An 18004-nucleotide genomic window follows, 5' to 3' on the forward strand; every position below is an offset into this window, starting at 1 on the left:
AAGACCACTTGACAAAAGGAGAAAGAAATTGATGGACACCAAGTGAGTTGTTCATTTTTAATAATAGTGTAGATAGTATAGATATTAGTGTAGTTTTTTTTTTTTTAAAAAAAAAATTACAAATTAATTGTAACATTTATAAATATTAATAATTAAAATCATAAGATTTTTATGTGTAATTTTTTTTAAATACATTTAATTGTAAAATACAATGAAGCAACTACTTCCAGATATCCTATGGCTTGGATAAGAGAAAAGTATACGCGAGGATGCGTATGAAATTAAACGAAAGGGGGAATTATACTTTTCACTTTGTACAAATTTTCATTTTGATTTTTACACATAAAATTGCGACAATTAAATATTAATATCTCTCTTTTTGTTATCCACCATGTACATTTTTAACAAAAATTAAGAATGTAACAAACATATGACTACAAAATGAGGACAAATACGAAAAATCACTCTCTTTTCTCGCCACATTTTATCTCAAAATTTATGTCAAATTATGACTATATTTAGTTAAAATAAAATACAGATTATGAACGATTAAGGAGATAAACTAAGGCCTCGTTTGTCAACTATATATTTTAGTTAAAAAGTAAAAGAGTCACTATAAATTGTCACATCACTCTCTATTTTTTTGCAAATCTTTTTTTAAAAAGTCAAAAAATACGAAAATAGTCTGTTTCCAAACGAGGCGTAAGATTTTGTAAAAATTGAAATTACAAAACTCTGTGTTTCATAAGTGGTAAATATGTTCTTAATCAAACCTAAGATCTTTAGTTCAAAATTTACTTACGCGCTTTGTATAATAATTTTTTTTATTTTAGGCCTCGTTTGGGAATAGGTTAATTTATTAACTTTTTGACTATTTGGCTAAAATATGAGCTAAAAAAAACTAGTATGTTTGGGATGATTTTTTGACTTTTTACAAAAAAATGTGCAAAAAGTAGAGAGAAAAGAAAATTTTTGACTTTTTGACATGGGTTGTTGGCTTTTTGACTTTTTTAATAATTTTTTGACTTTTTAACTAAACCGGCTTGTTGACAAACGAGACCTTAGCATACAAAAAATTGCTACGTGGCATGAAAAGAATAAAGCTTTACTAAACCAATTGAGACCTTTGCTAAATAATAGTATAGATAGATAATAGTATAAATAGATGTGTTTGTGTGATAGAAATTGAATTGATAAATTGTGGAGTCTACATATAAAATGAATCTAAGCTATTAAATTATTTTTTTAAAAAATAGATTCTAAATTGATAAGAATGGATTTGTAATATTGTTAACTGTGTTTGGTTTCAATTTTTTAAAAATTAAATTTTTTATTTTTCATATATTTTTTTATTTTTAGTAAATTTTTTTTAAATTTTAAGCAAGTTTTTATTATTTTTTTAGATGTATCTTACTTAAATGTATTTAAAAAGTAATTTTTTTAAAAAAATCAATAAATACATAAGAATATGAAAAATGTACTGAATTTTTATATATATTTTAATATTTTTGATATTTAATGAATTTCTTAATTTTTTTTCACAAATATTATATTTTAAATATATTTATGTTAAGTGTATTAAATTTTTTTAAAATTATTAAAAATATTAAAAAATATAAAGAATACAAATTTTTAATTTTTAAAAAATAAATTTAGAAAATTCAAACTAAGTGTTTGTTTGGCAATGACTTTTTTAGTTGGTTTTTTAATTTTTTTGACTTTTTTAACCTGAGACTTTTTTAATCGTTTGGTATTCTTGATTGATTTTTTTAATTTTTTAACTTTAGAATAGTAGATTTTTTTTGTCTTTTTATGATTTTTGTCATTTTATAATTTTTGAACTTTTTTTTTTTTTTGATCTTGTTGTAATTTTTTAACCTAATGGGTTTGCCAAACGACCCCTAAACCAACTGAATTGATAACCAAAGTTCTGAAAGTAAAAAAGCAACAACTCTACTTTCCCCCCCAGTTTACTCTTTATATAAGAAGGGTTCTAGGGTTTCGCTTCAATTCAACTCCGACACCGCCAGAGTACCCTCCCTCTCTCTCTCTCTCTCTCTCTCTCTCTCTCTCTCTCATTACTCTAGGGTTCTGAGGGTTCGAGATCTTCCATCGAACCTCCATTGCAAGCCCAACCACAGCTTCTCTAACTCTTCGACGTCGTCAAAGGCCTCCGCTTCCAGATCCGAGCCTCCCACTAACCCTACTACTACGGTATTCTCTCTCTCTCTCTCTCTCTCTCTCTATGTATTATACTAGAAGTTAGGATAGATTGGTTCCTTTCTGAGAATAAGATTGTGAAAGTCTAATTTGGACTCAAACTTTGAAAACTGAACCAGGTTTTTATGTTGTGTAGAGAAATTTTAGTTTTCATGTTTCGTCACGGAATTTAAGAACCGAATTTATTAAGATTGTGAATAGTCCATTGGATCCAAAATTTGAAAACTCAAACAGTCTATTGAGTTGTGCAGAGAAATTTTGATCACAGAGTTTAAGAAACTCAATCTGTCATTCGTGGCGCAAAATTGGTAACAAAAGAAATTCAACGGAGTTGGGTGTTCAAATTATATAATAGAATAGATGCATTAGCGGTTATATTATGAAAATAAAGATGTTTTTGTTGTTTCAACTTTAAAACTGTATAGTTTTTTAAACTTACCGAATTTTTAACGCACATATGATTCATATTTGTAGTTATGTATAATGTAACAGGCTAAGTAAATGGAATTTATCAATCTTTAATGTTTGAAAAAATTAGTGAAACATTTAACTTTAACTTTTTGTGGCAGGAGAGATCAAGATTTTATTTTATTAGTTAAGTTCTTTCGATGAAATTTCTCTACGACCATGTCAGGAATTTTTTTTGAAATAACTCTATGAAATGAGAGAAATTTCTCAGCTGTGTTTGGTTATGTTGTGTTTCAAACACATTTTCACTCTCTAATTTGATTATGGTGTTTGTTTTGACCTTTCAAATTATAATTTTACACTCATTTTTGAAAACTTCTTTTTCAGGTGGGAAAATTTGGCTAATTTGGTTGTCCTCTTGGACGTCTGGCCGGTTGATCTGAACAGTATTCGTGTTTTTTTTTTTTTTTTTCACCTGTTATTTTTATATTGTAAATAAAGAATATTTTTGAATATTTTTTAACTTTTATATGAGCTTTAAATAGAATTTTGAATTGTGTGTTTAGTTATGAGTTGTAAGTTTTTAAATCAAATAACTTTTCTAATCTTAAAAATTCAAAATTTCTCCAAAACTCAATTCAAAACTCATAATCAAACAAATTTTTTACACTCAAATTGAAGTTTTAACTGTTTTTTATTATTTTATTTTTTTTTACAGAAAAATCCTCCCACTCTCCCGCAGGTCCAAGGCAGCGCCCCTTGAGGAGATCACCAGGGTGTCCTCTTGTCTGTACCTGGAAGCTTGTCCCGCAGGTCCAAGGCAACGCCCCTTAAGAGATTATAACCTGAAAGCTTGCCCCGACCTCCCAAGACAAGTTCTGCTTAAATCAGGACTCGCACAGCGGGGGAGAATTCACTTTGTTATTTTTAAGTTTTATTAGTTCATCGGTTTAATAGCAAATGTAATTTGGCTCCTTTCTAACTCTACAAGGCCAAGTAAGTGGAATTTATAATTTTTTTTTTCCAAATATTTAATTTGTTTTATGGTTTTTTATTTTTTTTTTGTATGCTAAATTTTAAATTATTTAATTTAGCTGGTATTTTATTATTTTTATGGATGTTTTTACTTGGTTTTTATTTCTGTGTTTTAATTTTTAAATTGTTGTTTCCAACTATTGTTTCAATTGTTTTTTAATTTTAATTGTAATTCTGTTATATATATACACATATACATATTTGGGTGTTTTGTGGTTGTTATCTTACTCCACCAATTTTTTTAAGCCTCCGTTTGGGAAGTGGGTTGGCTTTTTGGCTTTTTGGCTTTTTTGGCTATTTTAGCCTGGGCTAAAAAGCTTGGTTTGGGAAGGGCTTTTTGGTTTTTTGGCTTTTTTGACTTTTTTTGTGAGAGAAGAATGTAATGATTATAGGTTGGATGTGATGTTTTGTTTGTTATGGCTAAAATAGCCTATTTTGTTTTTTGTGGCTAAAATAGCCAAAAAAGCCTGAAAAAGCCCTTGCCAAACGGAGGCTAACTGTAGGTTTTAGCAGTTACTTAAGTTATTGTTTGGAAATAAATTATTTTAGTAATTTTTCAACTTTTTACGAAAAATATGTAAAAAAGTGAAAAAAGTGATGCGATAATTTATAGTGATTTTTTGATTTTTTGACTAAAATGTATGGTTGACAAATGGTGTTTTCTAAGTTTTTTTTGTGTTCTAATTTTTAAATACTAGTTCTCAATTGTGAATTCCATTCAGTGTGTTTGGTTTGAGTTTTCTGGATTAAGTTTTTTGAAAATTGAGGCTCCGTTTGGTGGAGTTTTCAAAATCTAGTTCCACACTTACTTTTGAGTGTGGTGTTTGTTTAGGATTTTCAAATCATAATTCTACACTCATTTCTCAAAACTCAATTCAAAACATAATCATTACTTTTCAAAACTCATAACTAAACACATAATTCAAAACTCTTTTCAAAACTTCATTCAAATCAATATTTTAAAAATATTTTAATTTTGTTAAGATTTTAAATATTTTAATATTTAAATATGTTACGATTTTTTTAATTTTTTGAATATTTTTAAATATTACGATTTTAATTTTTTAAATTTTAAAATATTTTATAAAAATAAATTCAAACTCTATTTTATAAAAATATTTTTAAATATTTTAATTTTTTTGTTATGTATTTGGTTACGATTTGAGTGTAGAGTTGTGAAAGTAGTATGGAGTTTCGAGTTATGTGTTTGGTTATGAGTTTTAAAAATAATTTTTTAATTGAGTTTTGTTTTATGTGTTTGGTTACGATTTGAGTGTAGAGTTGTTTTTAAATTTAAAATTTTAAAATTTTAAATTATTTTAATTTTTTCAATATTTAAATTATTTAAATTTTTACGATTTAAAATTTTTGAATATTTATTTTAATTTTTTACTTATTAAATTTTTTAGATTATTTAAATTATTTAAATATTTATGATTTAAATTTTTTGAATATTTATTTTGAAAAAAAATTATTTCCTTTGCAGTATTTTCAATTAAAAAATTGATTAATGTTATTTTTTGTTAATAATAAATTTTTTTAATTGAATTTTAAAAAGAGTTTGGTTATGAGTGTTGATCAAAATTTTCAATAATGTGAAAGTAATGTGTTTTGTTATGAGTTATAATAATTTGAATTAAGTTTTGAAAACTCTTTTCAAAACTCATAACTAAACAAATTTTCTTACTTCACATGTCAAATCAAACTTTCAAAACTCAATTCTACACTCAATTCCACACTCAATTCAACACTTTATTCAAAAATCATAACCAAACAAATTTTCTACACTCAAATCATAATTCTAAAACACACAAACTCAAAATACAACTCATATTCTCAAATCATAATTACAAAACTCTACCAAACGGAGCCTGAGTTTTTTGTTTTTTGTATTCTTTTGTTTTTAGTGAATATTTTTTACATTTTAAACATTTCTTTTATTTTTTCAGATGCATCTTAGTTAGATGTATCTAAAAAGTAAAAAAATTGTGAAAAAATATTTAAAAAAATTAATAAATACAAAAAATATATTAAATTTTTGTATTTATTTTTTGTATTTTTGGTATTTAGTGAATTTTTAAAAGATTTTTTTTACAATTTTTTTTTTATTTTTTAGGTGTATTTATGTTAGGCGTGTTTAAAAAGTAAAAAAATTGCTTAAAATATTAAAAAAATTCAGTAAAAACAAAAAAGAAATAAGAAAGTAAAATTTTCTGAAAAGTATTTTCTGAAAAATGAAAACAAGCAAGCTGATTGTTTTTTAATTGTTCATTTTGATAGTTGTATATTCATCAAGAAAAATAGCTTGTAACTCGAAATCCCCCAGGCTCGTATGGCTCGAAATCAAAACGTCGTCGTTTTGATTTTTGATTTTTTTTTTTCCCCTCTTTTATTTGTAAAACGTAAGAAGAAAGGGAGAAAGAGAGGGAAAGATGGAGAAAGAAAGAGAAGAGAGAAGAAAGAGAGAGAAAGGGCCGATCTGATCTTCTTCTTCCACTCCGCTCTTGCCATCACCGGCGACTGCCATCATCGGTAGATTTGTTTTCTCAATTTTTTTTTTTTTTTTTTTTTTTTTTCTAGATCTGAAGATGAAAGAAAAAATAATAAAAAAAAAAATTGTTGGCGGATGATGATGATGTTGATGAAGATGTTCTTGATTTTTTTATTTTTTATTCTAATAAATCTAGATCTGAAGGTAAAGGAAAAAAAAAAAATATTGGCTGATCTCTATTCTGTTTGTTGTTATAGTTGATGATGATGATGATATGTTGTTGATGATGATATTCTCTTCCTTCTTCTTCCTTCTCCTCTTCTTCTTCCTTTTTTCTTCTCTCCGGCCTTCTTTTTTCTCCTCCTCTTTGTCTGAGTAAAAAATGATAAAAAAAAAAAAAAATCCAAAACGATGTTGTTTTGATATTTCAGGCCACTCGAGCCGCGGGAAATTCGAGCTACCAAACGGGGTTGATTCATCAAATATGTTTTTGTTTTTATTCCTGTTTGCAAATACGATTCACAGATAAATTGGAACAGGTAAAAAGATAGAATCTATCTGTTCAAATTATATGTGAATTTGATTATCTGTGAATCTATTTGAATAGAATCTATTTGAACATATAGATTCTATCTAAGCAGGTAGATAAGGGAAAAAATTGTACAGATAGTCAAAAAAAATTGAATAGATAGGAATTTTTTTTGAACAAACAGTCAATGAAAGTCAATAGATAAATTAAGGAGTAAAATTAAAAATAAAAAGTTTTTCAAAAAAAAAAAAAGGATTTTTCACCAAATTATTTTATAAATGGTGAACTTTTTACTAACAAAAAATATTTATTAAATCTAATGTCTTATACATTCTTTATTTTGAACTTTTCAACAATTTATTTATTTTTATTTATTAATTTTTGAGTTCTAATTTTTGGATTGTAATTTTCAACTGTTTTTTAGTTGTTCAAATTGTTATGAAAAATGCTTGGGAGCACTAATTAGTGCTCCCACTAATTAGGTGGCAGTGGGTCCCGCCATTAATGATGTGATGTTTTGGTCTTGGAATTGTATTTTTTTTTTTGTTTTTACTTTTTTTATGCATTAGTGCTATTAGTGGTGATATTTTTAGTGGGATGAATCATTGTTGAATTGTTATTTCCAACTGTTATTAAACAAGAATGGCTATAATTAATGAAAGGGTGAAATTTGAATGAAAGTTGAAGGGTATTGCCACACCAATTTTGTGTTTTTGTTTTGGGTGATTATATTTACACATCATTAATGCTCTCAGTACATGCATCATTAATACTCTCAGTACATACTATTATTTAGTGTGCACACAATAATTTTTAGGGTTTAAAAATATCTCAGTTTACACCTTAACTTTCATTACTAATCCTATATTAACACACCAATAATTATTTGAATGCACACCATTCCACATAAGAACTCTTCATCTTTATCACTACACAACAAAAACTCTACAATCTTTAGAATAGAGATCGATAGAGACCATTTACATCGATTTTGATCTCCATCGTCACTGAAAGTTTTAATCGGCTTCCATCTTCGCTAGTGTTGATCTCTGTAGTTAGTGTTGAATTTTTGTCGTGTCTCATCTGGTCATTTCATCGTTTTGGATAACCGGCGAAGTGTTTCATTCGACCTCCATCTTTGCTGGTGTTGATCTTTATTATCGATTTTTTTTTTTGATCGGTATCTTTATTATCGATTTTGAACTCTTATCTCTCATCATCGTTTTAAATTCATCAAATTAGTTATGTTCATAAATAAAGAGTTGAACAAACTTAATGTGTTTAAAAGTTTAGGGCAAATTACACAAATAGTCCCTATAGTCCTTACAAACTTAATGTGTTTAAAAGTTTAGGGCAAATTATACAAATAGTCCCTATAGTTTGAGACTTGTGTCACTTTAGTCATTGACTTTTTAATTGTGATACATTTGACCATAAATTTTGAATCTTGTTCCAAATAAGGATAATTGAATATATAATTAGATTTTTCAAGGGTAAAATTATCAATTTGATAAAATATAAAACTAATTTGACAAAAATAAATGTCAAACAAATATTTTTGAATTTTAAAAAATTATTTCTACATACTAAAAATAAAATTATGTAAAATTGATAAATCTTTTAGACATTTATTTGTTTTTTTATCAAATTAATTTTTATTGTGTATTTGGATGATGATCATGTAAAATTAATTTTAAAAAAGTAATCATGTAATTTTTATTAATTTTACATAATTTTATCATTGATGGATAAAAATAATTTTAAAAAAATTAAAAATATTTTTTTGACATTTATTTTTGTCAAATTAGTTTATATTTTCTTAAATTGACGATTTTACCATTAAAAAATCTAATGATATTTTCAATTGTCTTTATTTGGAACAAAATTCAAAATTCAGGGTCAAATGTGTTATAATTGAAAAGTCAGGGACCAAAGTGACATAAGTCCCAAACTATAGGAACTATTAGTGTAATTAACCCAAAAGTTTATATTTGAATAACGAATACAAGTTTAATTTATTTTAATCGAATTAACTTAAAATGTTCAATTTTTTATGTATGAACATTTAATATTTGGTTAATTTTAATAATTTGAATAAAATTATTTTGTTCAAATATAAATAATTGAGCATTGTATAAAAGTTCAACACGACGAACAAACTCATCTTTTCAATATATGAACGAGATAAATAAAAAACTAAAATATTAAGTCATAAATTAACATTTTCAATATTGAAATCAACACTTTCAATATTTATATTGGAACCAACTATCTTAATGTCATCCATGATGTGCAAATTTTCAAAATTAATTGCATTTAATGTTTTTAAATCCTAAATTTTCAAGGGTAATAATGTTTTGAGTTTGAAAGACAAGTATAATGGAGAAGAGAATGAAGTAAATTAATTGATAATAAATGATATTATAAGTGTATGTTAATGATGAAAAAATATAATATTTATATAACCTTAAACTCTATAGAAATGATGGTGCGTAAAGAGTATTTTATATTTTTAAATATGAAAATTTTGAATGTAGAACACACCTTATATTATCTTTAATGATCATTTTATTGAAGGATATTATTAGAATATAAATTTAGAAGGTTGTTATTAGCACTTACCTTATTTATTTAGACCCTCTCTTTTCTATTTTTTTTATTTCAATTTTGTCCAAAAATAAAATTTCATTTTTACCCTCATCTCTAGCCTTAATTTTCCCAACCATAACCCTAATTACATCAACACCCCCGCATCTCTCTCGTCGGCGCCAGCGCCACCCCACTCACCTACCACCATCTCTTCTACCTCCGACTACCTCTCTCAACCCCATGACCATCTTCGACAGCCCTCTTTCGTTTTTCCATGACCGAAGCATAACTCTAAAGACTCTGATGGCCACAATCTCATCGAAGAAGATTTCTCCAATCTCATTGATGAAGATCTCTCCAATCTCATTTAAGAATATGATCGAGCCTCCTCACCACCATTCAAGATTAGAGCCCTTCTCTCACCGCCCAAATCTGCCAAAAAACTCTTTCATCCTCCTTCATTCGTTGCATCATCCAGCAACCAATGATCCCATTCTACCGCCACCGCTCTTATTCTTCGAGATTTCTGATAGCTGCCACGAATTGGTGTATCCACTAGATATCGAAGCCGGTACTCTATCCCCTGTGCTATAAGAAATCAAAATCTGTATTTGCATCTACAACTGGAAAGATTCATCATCCTCACTGTGTGGGTGATTTTCCGCCCACACTGCCAACTTAGTACTCAACTGGAGAACACCGGCAGAATAGATTAAGCCCGAACGACCTGCAATAGAAAGAAGAGTTTCCGACGGTGGCTCGTCCACCCGGGGGCACTCCGACGATCAAGTCAATATATCTCTCAAAGATAATCAAAAGTGCTTAATTCACTAGACAGAATATCAAAAGCATCAAAGACATAACTTAGACCCATGAGGGTGCCTTTCTTTTATAGCCAACACAATCCTAGTCCCAATAGAAGCCTAACTCTAATGGACTTAGGATTACTGCTAACCTTAGACTCCTAGTAGAATTAGGATAAACTCTCTAAGAGTCTCATCTTTACCCAAGCTGAAGTCTTCTCCCATTCTAGGACTCTTATCCCTTATCTGCTTATCTCGGATTCCGGTATCTTCGGAGATAACCTCGGCCTTGCCGAGATCACCTCGGCGTCATGACCAGGACACGTGGCACCTCGGCTGGCACTTCGGTGACACCTCGGCCACGTGTCGTTATTCAAAATTTATGTCCCCACAACTGCCCCCTAGGTTCTATTATCTCGGTATCCTGAGGTGATGAAACCTATATCATTCCTTCTTTTAATCATGATCCTGGTTTAACTTCAACTTGTAAACTTTTCTCAAGTTTTAACAAGTGTTAAACAATGGTTTCGGTTTAACTTCAACTTGTAAATTGTCCACAAATTTCAACAAGTGTTAAACAATGCTCTCGGTCTCTTGTTTGTTGGAATCTGGGATCTGCTCACTTTAGGCTGAGCTCTTCTCTTCTCGGACCTAATCATCTAGGCCGAGATTGTGTCTTCTAGGATTCTCCATGGCCGACCTCCCGCGAGGGCCGGTGAGAATGTCCCTTGGTCTCGCCATGCTAAGGGACTGCAGGAACCGTTTTCTGCCCCATTTTCTGGGCTTCTTTCTTGGCCGCTAGAATCGGCATATCTTGTGACGGGAACGGTGGCTGCATGACGTTGTTCTGTATCATGAAATTAACAACCGTTTGCAGGTTCGCCAATTTGTTCGCCATTCATTTCATCTCGTCGTCCCTTCGTAAGCATCTTTCTTTCCATACCTGGAGGTCGTTCTCGTTATAATACTCGCTTCGGTCTGATTTATTCGGTACGCCGCCCTCTTGGCCGACGTCTTTTCCTCCGTGATTCTTATCATGAGTCTCTTCGTTGCAGTTGTCTTCTTTGACGTCAAGGTCAATATGTTTTCCACTCTCAATAGGGGTGTCGTCCCCAACCTTCTCTTTCGGTCTGTCGTTGGCCATCTATTCTCCTTTCGTTTCCACAGACGGCGTCAAATTGTGTGGGTGATTTTCCGACCACACTGACAACTTAATACTCAACTGGAGAATATCGGCAGAATAGATTAAGCCCGAACGACCTGCAACAGAAAAAAGAGTTTCCGGCGGTGGCTCGTCCACCCGGGGGCACTCTGATGATCAAGTCAGTATATTTCTAAAAAATAATCAAAAGTGCTTAATTCACTAGACAGAATATCAAAAGCATCAAAGACATACCTTAGACCCATGAGGGTGCCTCTCTTTTATAGCCAACACAATCCTAGTCCCAATAGAAGCTTAGCTCTAATGGACTTAGGATTACTGCTAACCTTAGACTCCTAATAGAATTAGGATAAACTCTCTAAGAGTCTCATCTTTACCCAAACTGAAGTCTTCTCCCATTCTAGGACTCTTGTCCCTTATCTGCTTATCTCGGATTCCGGTATCTTCGGAGATAACCTCGGCCTTGCCGAGATCACCTCGGCGTTATGACCAGGACACGTGACACCTCGACCACGTGTCGTTATTCAAAATTTATGTCCCCACACTCACTATGCTTATCATCATCTTCATCATGGAAATGCTAGTCGTATCTTCCTCATTCAGAATGGAAACCATTGGCAATAGCTCTGCTAAGTTTTATTGTAGTACTTGGACTAAATTTCATTGAACAAGATATATATAAAAGATAGGCAGTTTAACATTAAAAAAATAAAAATAATAAAAAAAGGATTGAGATTTGTGTAAGAGTTGAAATGGATTGTAAATTTTGATTTTGTTTTTTGAAATTTTGATCCATGGCATGAAATCAATGAAATTGGTCAGTCCAGTACTCAGATTTGAACCATTCGATGTGCTTTGTTTTTGGACACCATTGTTGCAGAGAGAGAGAGAGAGAGAGAGAGAGAGAGAGGACTCCTACTGCCGGCGGGGTGGGATTGCCGACGGTAGGGAACATTGCAGAAGAAAAGTTGGAGTTCAAAAGATGAGGGGTATAATTGGAATTAAGGTAGAGGTTGAAAGTGAAAATGGAGGGGACTTAGTTAGGTGGGTGGGGGTTTAAAGAAGTGGAGAGTCCAAAGAAATTAGGTAGGTGCTAATAATAGCTCTCGAAATTTAATTTATTAATGGTATCTATTGAGAGTATTAGTGGTGCATAAATAAAATTATTTATTTATTTTGTTATAATTTTTTTGAAAATTAGTCTTACATTCAACAAATTATTTTTAAGAACTGTGTGGTTGAGGTGGCGAGCAGCCAAACAGTGGTGGTCGGATTTATTCTGGTGGGTGGTGCGTGGGACGGGTTATGGATGGATCGGATTTGAAAGGTAGGGCATGAGAGTAGAATAGGAGCTTTATGAATGGGCATTGGGCATAATGTGAGGCTGAAAAAAGAATTTGGATTTGTTAATATATTTGCTGAGAGGTTTTTTTTTTTTTTTTTTTAAGAATTGTGTTTCATTTAATTTTTCAAAATTTATATTTAGATGTGTTTTTAGTGAATTTTTAAATATATTTGTCATTTATTTTATTTTATTTTTTAAAAACATCTAGATTTTTTTTAGATGGTAAAAATAAAAGTAAAGCTTCCAAAAAAAATGCATCTAAAAATATGCAATTTTTTCTCCAATATTTTAAAGTAGTTCTTTATTTTCAAAAAATATATTTGCTCAGAGTTTTTTTTTTTAAAAAAATAATTGTGTTTGATTTGATTTTTCAAAAATTATTTACAGATGAGTTTTTATTTCTTTTTAGTTAATTTTTTATATATATATTTTAGTCATTTTATATTTTATATTTTAAAAACATCAAGATTTTTTTTAGATGGTAAAAAAAAAAGGTAAAAATAAAGCCCCCACAAAAAATGCATCTAAAAAATATGCAAAATTTGAAGTAACAATAGAATAATAAAATTTTGTTTAAAAATAATTTTTATAAGAATTAAATCAAATAAAATCTATACTTTATAATTCTTTGTTTTTTTGCAAGTATATGAGAGATTGTTAAGAGTAAATATTAAATATAATAGTGATGCGATATTATCATTTTGTGGTGGGAATCACATAGTATTGTGTTAATGGGAGATAAAATTTATCAATTTGTAATCTTTCATTTGTATAGTGGCACTAGTGTACACTCAACATTTTTATTTTAGTGAGAAGGTAAACTTCTTGAAGCAATGTGGATAAGTCCCCAATCCACTTTTAGGCCGACTCTGAGGTGGCATGTAGTGATTTGTCAACTTTCGGAAGCACCAAAAGCATCCACAAAATAAAATAAAGGACAAATTTCACTTTATTCTCCCATGATTTTGGCTATTTGTGAATTACTCCAATGACTTTCGAATATCACTACATAATTTTTCTGTGATTGATGGAGTAAAATGAGCAATTAATACCATTAATGATAGACGTAAAAAGAACAATTTATCTTTGTATATATAACTCTTATTTATCATTTCTCATTCAATTGTACATTTGAGAAGAGTTTCAATTACATTTCCCAAGTTCATCAATTTACACAAAATCATCACATTTTTAGTCACAAAATAAATCATCACATTTACTGTAGGGGTAATGTGATGATTTTGAGATAGTAACACATCAATCCAGAGAGAAAAACAGATAAAGAGAGAGAGAAAAGAAAGAAAAAAAGGAAGAAATGGAGTAAGTTAGCAAACTTTTTAGTGGAATCCAATGTATATAATTTGTGGCTATATACATACATACATATATATATATATATATAATCTTCTTTGATTTCAATGAAGATCCAGTTGACTTACTTCTTCCATACGCCACCACTGCCACCGGTGTTGTTGCCGTCGCCGTCGACTTCCTATTTTCTTCAATTGAAGATGAAACCCAGTAAGAACATGAAGAGGATGAGGAAGTGACGAAACCCAGTAAAAGCTCTTGCTTTTGCACATGACGGATCTAGATCTGGAAACTCTTTGGCCAAACGCCACCGGGTTTGGATGCTCACTGTCATCCATCACTACCGTCGTTGTCGCAAGCTCCTCCCTCTTCTTTGATCTCTGCGACAACGAACCCACCGACGAGGAATCACTTTTGTCTCTCTCTCTAGCTTTCTTTCTCTCTATCTCTCTGTCTCTGTGTCTCTCTCTCTTTCTCTCTACAGTATTTTCGAATTCAAATCAGATTCTCCTTTTTGCTACCCTTTCAGAGGTGCATAAATTTTTCAATTTCTATTTTTTAGTGTTCATGAATTATGATTGTACTTTATGTTTTGAAATAAAATTGAATTTTCGGGTTTTGGATTTTGGATTTTGGTCTAAATTCTATGATTTTTTTATTTGATGAATATAATTAATTGAGTGATTTGGTAAGAAATGATAAGAAATGAAGATAAAGAGAATAAAATTAAAATTATCACATTTCCAAATCTGATGATGAAGATGAAGAAAATAATGAGGGTTGTTTTTGGAAATTGATGATGAAGATAAAGCTATTTTAGTCATTTAATATGGAGAAAAAATTATAATTTCATGTCAAACTGCACCACACTCGCGTGTACTGCACAGCCTATTAGAATAGATGGAAAAGTTAATTGTGCATTTTACTTTATCAATTACAGGGGAGTTATGTGATAATATTCAAACGTTAAAGATAATATGCGCATGACTTAAATCATAAGAGGATAAGATAAAGTTTGGCCTCAAATAAATCCCAAAAAAAGTGTAGTGATCTGTCTAAAGTAATCACTTGTCCATCGGTAATGACGTGGTCTTAAAGGACTTGAACTGTCTTCAATCTTTATTACATATTTTAATTTTTAACACATTATTTTAAAATTTTAATCATGATTTATTCTTTTACAGACTGAGGGATCAAGGGTCAAACTTTTAGGAGACTACAGAGCAAAACTTTCTCTTAGACATGGATGGATGTAATGATATTCTTAATACTTGTTTGATTGAGGCCTTAATTCATGGGATTGATATTGCATTGTTTAGTTATAATTTTTGTTATTCAAATTAAATTGTGCGATTCAATTTAATAAAATTAACGAATTTTTTAATTGTTGCACTAATAATTTAAAACAAATGTGGCCGGCACTTTTCCTGTGACTAGCTCATGCATGTTTATGTAGTGTGTTGCGATAATTTTTTTTTTAAAAAAAAATGTAGGAAATGAAAAAAATTTGAGAAGATAAAGAAAGGGAAGTGTTGGAGATGGTAAGGCTTACACAAATTTACATGTGCGCAGATCTCATATTCACATAAGAGATTTGATAAAAAATTTAGGCCTCGTTTGGGAACAGATTAATTTAGTAATTTTTTGGCTATTTGACTAAAATATGAGTTAAAAAAAACTAGTATGTTTGGGATGACTTTTTAACTTTTTACGAAAAGATGTGCAAAAAGTAGAAAGAAAAGAGAATCTTTGATTTTTTGGTATGGGTTGTTGGCCTTTTGACTAATTTAGTAATTTTTTGACTTTTTAACTAAAATGAAGGATTCCCAAATGAAGCTTTAATAAATAATTTGAAATTCCTACCACAACCCATAAAATAAAATAAAATTAAGAGAGAGAGAAAAGGAGCAAGTAGGTGGGACTATAAATAGAAGAGAGACAGAAAGAAAGAAGGGGGGAGGAGATAGTGTGGAGTGAGGGCCAAAAAAAAACTATCGTCGGCTGGGGTTGCAGGAAAATTATTTAATATTTTTAAAGTATCATGTGTTTGTACTTTCTAATAAATCATTATTTAATATATTTTTTTATGTTTTTTAATTACTTAACACAATATCTCACATATTTACTTTGTTTATTAATTATAACATTATAGAATATCACGGATTCATGTTTCGAAATTACTTCCGAAATTACTGAATAATTATACGGAATTGCATAATTTCTAGTTTCCGTCAAATTGTACAGGTGGGGATTTTTAAGTGGTTAGTTGAACGGATGACACCTACATTCAATTTCAAAAGGAAACATTACAACCCGAAAGAGGAAGTTTCCTTGTCTTTCTCAGAGGTCATGCAGTGAGTCAAACACGAACAAATCAAAACTTTGCACTGACTTGTTCTACAAACATAATTTTCTCCCATTTAGAGACTTATCCTAAATCCATCTCAATTTCTTCTTTGTCCTATTAATAGTGTTACATACAGCTAGGCCGAGTCTCTTTCTTGTGTGCTTTCCTTTCCTTTTTTTTATTTTATTTTATTTATTATTATTATTATTTAAGATAATATACATAAAGGGTTTAAAAATATGAAATATTAGAATTATTGAAACGAGACCAGAACCTCACAAATTCAGATGACGTCCAGGAATCCACATCCAAATTTAAATGGGTGGCCCTGTTTCACCTGTCAAACAAAAAAAGAAAATAAATCAACATAACAGGAAACAAGAAGTTAAAATGCCTCTTTCGTATTGTCTTCTTTGAAGATTCTTCGAAGGTAGCCTCCCTCAAATGATGCACTGTTATTTTGGGGTTTGTTTATTTTGTGAATTATGTTTTTATTTATTTTCATCTTTAGTATTTTTTTTTAAAAAAAATTTACTTGATGAATTAGAAAATTATAATTTTTTCAAAAATTGTAAAAAAAATGCAGAAAAAACAAAAATAAGCGAGGGTAATTTATATGTAAATTGGGCCAAGCTATGGGCCATTCTGTGGGTTACAGTAAGAAGGACTGAGTAAAAGAACCTTGTAATTAGTCTGGTCTAGAGGAGCTTTGCAGAAAGCCCGGTCCGAAAGAGCTTGGTGGTTAGTAAGGTCACCAAGGTTGGTGCGGTGACAGTTAGTTCGGTCAAACCATCTTGAGCCGAGCTATTTTTGGTTTCTACTCAGGACCTTGCTGTTGAGTAGCTCGGTCCAAGTACGCCATGGTTAGCACAGTCTACAGATGAAACCGAGGTACGATTAACAGAGAAAAGAACCGAGCTAGCTAGAGCTCGGTCGTTCCAGCCAATTTAGCAAGGCTATTTTATCCCGGTCATATTGCCTTCCAACCGGGATAAAACCATCTCACTTGGTTTAAGCGGGGGTGTTGAAGGATAAGCATTATCCTTCAGGAGTGTGATTCCTAGGAAGACTCTGCATGGAGGAATAAAAGTCCTACTAAGATTATGACACGCGGAATCTATAAAAGCTCATAACATCACCTATGGAGAGGTAACACAACTTTGACTCTCGAATACATAGAGTTTTTGTCTATTTACTTATTTTGCTGACTTAGGCATTAGAGAGGTATTCGACACACACCCGCCGGCTAGCTCACGTTTGTATTTTCAGGAAATAAGGCGACGACATTTAGAGGAGTGCGGACTTGATCAACAGGATAATACGAGAAGATTATTTTTTTTCATACGATAAGTTTTTTTTTTTTTTACTTACTATGACTTTTTTTCAATTTTTTTTTAATTTTTCTAAAAAAATATACTTTTTTAATTTGTCTTGACAAGACGGACCGAAAATTAAAAATTTTTGAAACAATTTAAAAAAAAAAATTGAAAAAAGAGATGACTTCTGAGTTGCCAAAAGATTTATGTAATGAATAAAGAAACAACAATGATAGAGACCACTAATTTTAGAATTCTAAAAATATCACTAATGACATGACACTCAATAAAAAAATAAAAAAAATACAACACCAAGACCAAAACATCAAATCATTCATGGTGAAACCCATTATCACATCATTAGTGATAACACTAATTAGTGCTCTCACTCATTTTCCATAAAGAAATCTTTATACAAACGCAGCCCCCCCCCCCCCCCAAATGAAAT

At 30.3% G+C, this 18004-nt stretch overlaps 1 long non-coding RNA gene across 1 annotated transcript; it reads left to right on the forward strand.

Annotated features, from left to right (window-relative positions):
- Positions 1-1930: 1930 nt before the first annotated feature.
- On the forward strand, positions 1931-3736 carry LOC114301258 (uncharacterized). The gene is made up of 3 exons (XR_014346793.1): positions 1931-2214; positions 3016-3074; positions 3347-3736. It is a non-coding gene; the product is annotated as an uncharacterized LOC114301258 (long non-coding RNA).
- The last annotated feature ends 14268 nt before the right edge of the window (positions 3737-18004 follow it).

This window comes from Camellia sinensis, chromosome 12, assembly GCF_055761805.1.
Source record: "Camellia sinensis isolate YWXY chromosome 12, ASM5576180v1, whole genome shotgun sequence".
Taxonomy (NCBI): Eukaryota; Viridiplantae; Streptophyta; class Magnoliopsida; order Ericales; family Theaceae; genus Camellia; species Camellia sinensis.